The sequence below is a fragment of the Engraulis encrasicolus genome, chromosome 2 (assembly GCF_034702125.1).
Source record: "Engraulis encrasicolus isolate BLACKSEA-1 chromosome 2, IST_EnEncr_1.0, whole genome shotgun sequence".
Taxonomy (NCBI): Eukaryota; Metazoa; Chordata; class Actinopteri; order Clupeiformes; family Engraulidae; genus Engraulis; species Engraulis encrasicolus.
The window spans coordinates 24,596,995-24,601,994 of record NC_085858.1 but is presented as its reverse complement, the minus strand read 5'-3'; the positions used below and the strand labels follow the sequence as shown (position 1 = coordinate 24,601,994).

The window sequence follows — 5,000 nt, the reverse complement described above, 5'->3', positions numbered from 1 at the left end:
ATTGAAAAATAACCCTGATGCACGCGGCTGAAACAGAGCACAACAGCGCACAGAGAAGTGGCATGATGCGTATATTTAGGACCTGGTGGTGGCACATTATGCCAATCACCTTAGCTTATTGCCATAATAGCAAGAGCTAACAAGCAGCAAGCAACAAAGCTAAAAACAAAGCTAGCTTCACAAAACGTTAGGTGGCCTGCTTATAATCTACGTTTCTGAAACAATAAAGCAAGTTTGCCTACCGTTGTAGAAGTTATCCTGAACGTATATGTGTCCATGTGAAGATCCTGTCGTTATGTTAAATCCATTTTATGCATTGCCTGCCATCGGCTGTGTATGCGCGCTTTAACTGTCACTATATTTTGCCCGTAATCGCTAGTCTGTTCAATGTAGTTTCTAGTTCTACTGGCAGCCAGGTAAAGTGGCTGCCGATCCTGAAGTATCATCCGTTTCCCTCCTTGGCAAATCATAGACGGGCAATTGGGAGGGAAAGTGGAAAACAGCGATCCTAGCGGTTACGTTCCAAACACCAGGGTGATCCTATTGAAACTCCCATAGACAAGTTTTTTAAAAAATCCCACAAAGATATGACTTGGAACTATAACACCAGACACATTTTTCAGCGTACACAATAGCATGAACTACTACCTGTGAAAATCTTAAGTCATTTTTTGCCCTTTTAAGAAAAATAGAAATTGTGCCAATCTGGTCGGAAACGGACTACAGCTCCCAGCATGCTGTGCTTCGCGCCTCATTGACAACACAGAGAAACAAATGAACGCGAACGAACGCAAGTTCTTCGCATATCTTCACATTCTTGTAATCCTATGAGTTCCACATTGTCTTCTTATTACACATATATACACACGATCATTTTGGTATGGTTTTAAATTCTCTAGTAGATATGATGGCTTCTGTGGTGACGAGTAACCACCTCTCTGGCTCATGTTTGGCTATGCTAATTTGGCTATGCTAATTACATGGAGTAAACAAGCCACACATGCCAGTCAGTGTAGTTCTGTATTAGCTTTTTAAAGAATATTAAAATCAGCTCAGATCAGTGAAAAACCGAACATTTTACCACCTGATTCGATAAAACGGGCCAACATGCCCATAATATGACTGCCACTACTTCTACTTCGTCGTCAGGGCCGAGATGTAATTTTTCAAAGAAAAAAAACATTCATTTGTTGCAGGGGGTTGGAACGTTGCCAGCAGGGGGCGATGAGATTACTTTCCCTCCCTATATGATTTACTCGTGACCAATTTTGAGCAATATGATTGGTCAAGCATGCGTTTTTTTCAAAACTCCAGAAATTTATGGCTGCCAACTCGACTTGGCACCAGTTTTTGTTTTAGCATCGAGAGACGTGTAGTACTTTGTTTCACCAGATGGTTACCCAATGGGAGGGGGTGGGGCGCTATTTCCCCACCTGGAAAATACTCACAGAGAGTGACGAGAGTAGAAGGGAATATTAAAATAGGAGACTCGTCGATAATGTTTTAATGATTAACGGATATTAAAGCTGTTTTTGGGAAAATTAGGGGATGCCTGGCATCCCTTGGCATCTGCGACGACACGCCACTGTTGATAGTGCCTGGAAATCTAGTAAAACACCAACAAAATAGCTGCAGCAATGGCTAGCACACTAAAGCTAGGTTTACACTCGTCATTAGCAGTCCGCAATCGTACAGAAACCAGCCACCAGGCCACCCTTTGCAGAGCTAGCGGACAGTGCAAGGTCCTGATTGGTCAGCGGTGTCCCAGAATCAGACGTCATGGGCATCCTTCAAATATCGGCGGGAAAAAAAAACGCCACACCCTCTATTGTCCAGGGTATGCGAACTTGAATTGGGAGGGAAAGTGGAAAACAGCGATCCTAGCGGTTACGTTCCAAACACCAGGGCGACCCTATTGAAACTCCCATAGACGAGTTTTAAAAAAAAATCCCACAAAGATATGACTAGGAACTATAACACCAGACACATTTTTCAGGGTACACAATAGGGTGAAGTACTACCTGTGAAAATCCTGAGTAGTTTTTTGCTATTTTAAGAAAAATAGAAATTGTGCCAATCTGGTCGGAAGCGGACTACAGCTCCCAGCATGCTCTGCTTCGCGCCTCGTTGACAACACAGAGAAACAAATGAACGCGAATGAACGCAAGTTCTCCGCATATCTTCACATTCTTGTAATCCTGCGAGTTCCACATTGTCTTCTTATTACACATATATACACGCGATTGTTTTGGTTTGGTTTTAACTTCTCTAGTAGATATGGTGGCTTCTGTGGTGAAGAGTAACCACCTCTCTGGCTCATGTTTGGCTATGCTAATTTGGCTATGCTAATTACATGGAGTAAACACGTCACACATACCAGTCAGTGTAGTTCTGTACTAGCTTTTTAAAGAATATTAAAATCAGTTCAGATAAGTGAAAAACCGAACATTTTACCACCCAATTCGATAAAACGGGCCAACTTGCCCATAATATGACTGCCACTACTTCTACTTCGTCGTCAGGGCCGAGATGTAATTTTTCAAAGAAAAAACACATTCATTTGTTGCAGGGGCTTGGAACGTTGCCAGCAGGGGGCGATGAGATTACTTTCCCTCCCAATACAGATCTATGATCACCCCTTCCACTCTGGTGGTGCGGTTTCAGTTATGTCAACTTCAGTGCAGGAGGAGTGTAAACCTAGCTTAATGTTGACTCTTGACACCACACCTTTTTAGTAGCAGCAGCAGCTTTATAGTGTGGTGTAATGTGGTGTGGAAGTCACCTGATTTTGCATGAGAGTTTTGAGAGTCTTGGCAGAGAATACAGCCAGCAACTGAGCTGATCGCCACGCCGACGCTCTCTCAGCTGTAGCCTATGACCCCTGCGCTGCATGGATGAATGACTCCCCCCACCCTGCCTGCATGACGCTCACGCTGCAAACTACGCAACCATTTCCTGCTGCGAAAGCTGCCCGGGGGCTCACACTGGCAGATCCCCCCCCCTTCTTAAAGAATGTTGTTCAGAGTAACTTTTATTGTTGCTTATTTTTTTCATATTCAGCGCTCATCTCTATTTTTGGTTTGTTTGCAAGCAAACCAGGACACGGGCTGCTCTTGGCACAGGACCAGCCATTTTGTTTCATGTCTTAGAGATACCATGCAACTGCATATTTATACAAAGAGTTTTGTATATTATTTTGACCAAATATTACCATACATCCACTTTTCCATATTGATTGACTACGGATCAATTGATTTAGGATTATCATCAACACCATCACCATCAAGTGAGGAAGTATTTTGAGTTCTGATTGGTCATTTCCCTCTCACTGACCCCTGACCTTTTCCTTGTGTTTCCTTTTTTCTATGTATGCTTCTGCTGGCCACGCCCCTAGGGGAGTTCTCAGGTGTGTATTCTCACTCTTTTTTTTTGTTTTGCTTTCTTTTGTTCCAACTTCCCCACACCAGCTAATAGTGTAAGGCTAGCCGGTCCTTCAGCATGACAACAAAGGCACAGGTGCACGTAGTTGAAATAGGATCAGCGTATGGATGCGTGTGTGAGTGTGTGTGTGTGTGTGGCTATGTCTGTGTGTGTGTGTGTGTGTGTGTGTGTGTGTGTGTGTGTGTGTGTGTGTGTGTGTGTGTGTGTGTGTGCGTGTGTGTGTACTACACACACAGGCCTGCCGACAGGGGGGGACAAACAGATCAGTTTTTCCAGGGCCCAGGGAGAGAGGTTGCCCCATGTAATTGGAATTGGGTACCCGTTACATTGTATGCTTTGATAGGGGCTTTTCAGCTAGTTTTTGCCCTGGTCAACGCTGTCATTGGCCCTGTGTGCGCGCACAAGTGTGTGTCAGTGTGTGTGCATGCGTGCATGACATGCGTGGGTATATCTGCATGGAGGTGTGTGTGTGTGTGTGTGTGTGTGTGTGTGTGTGTGTGTGTGTGTGTGTGTGTGTGTGTGTGTGTGTGTGTGTGTGTGTTCAACAGTGAGAAGACAAAATACTAAGAGCATCTACTTTTTACCTGCAAAGCAAAAAGGCAGTTACTGTGCAAAGCATCGAACTGAGTGAAATGAAAGGATCCCTCCTGTTGTCCAGCCACAGAAGTTTTGTTTTATTTATTTATGAATTAAATATTTTCAGGGGTATATTAATGCCATTATTAGATTGAACAGTTTGAGATGGCGACAGGAAGTGAGTGGGAGAGAGAGATGGGGGAGGATCGGGAAATGACCTTGGGCAGGAATGGAACCAGTGGCTTCGGCAGGGCGCCTAAGTAGTTTTGGGTAGATCGTTGGCATGTGGCTGTTTTGCTGCTCTATATAACCACATTCTCTGCAGTTCAGTCATTTTTATTGAACTTTATCTTTGTATATGAAGTACTGTGTATGCCATTAAAATCATAGTCAATCTTCTTCAGCAACAATGCAGTGACTGTCTTTTTGCTTTGTTGGGAGGTACTGCTAGCCTAGAAATCTAGACGCCCCTAGCGGCCGCAAATTGAATTTGTCAGCTTTTTGCTGTAGGGGTTTAGCTGGCTAGGCTAAGGTACTGCATGTGTCTGTGAGTGAGATTAGGGGGGTGTGTGTGAATATGAGATATGATATATAGAGAGATTTGGTCATGTCTTGTTCTATAGCAGCTTAATCTTCCTCTTTGACACCATCTATCTAACCGGTGTTTCTGTCCCAACTTTTCTCTTTTTTTTCTCGCCCTCCCTCTCTGTCACCCCATCCCTGCTGCTTCTTCTCTGCGTTGGGGCTTGGCTTTTTGCTCTCCCCAATCAAACTGCCCCCCCCTCCTTCTCTCTCTCTCTCCCTCTCTCTCTCTCCCTCTCTCTCTCTCTCTCTCTCTCTCTCTCTCTCTCTCTCTCTCTCTCTCTCTCTCTCTCTCTCTCTCTCTCTCTCTCTCTCTTTCTCTATCTCTTTCTCTATCTCTTTCTCTCTCTGTCTGTCTCTGCTCTCTTTTTATCTCTTTATTTTTCTCCTCTGACCCAAAG

At 44.2% G+C, this 5,000-nt stretch overlaps 1 protein-coding gene across 1 annotated transcript in view; it reads left to right on the top strand.

Moving 5' to 3' along the window:
- Window positions 1–5,000, top strand: part of mapk8ip3 (mitogen-activated protein kinase 8 interacting protein 3) — a 55,218-nt gene that overhangs the window by 16,549 nt on the left and 33,669 nt on the right. The gene's annotated exons all lie outside the window — the stretch shown is intronic.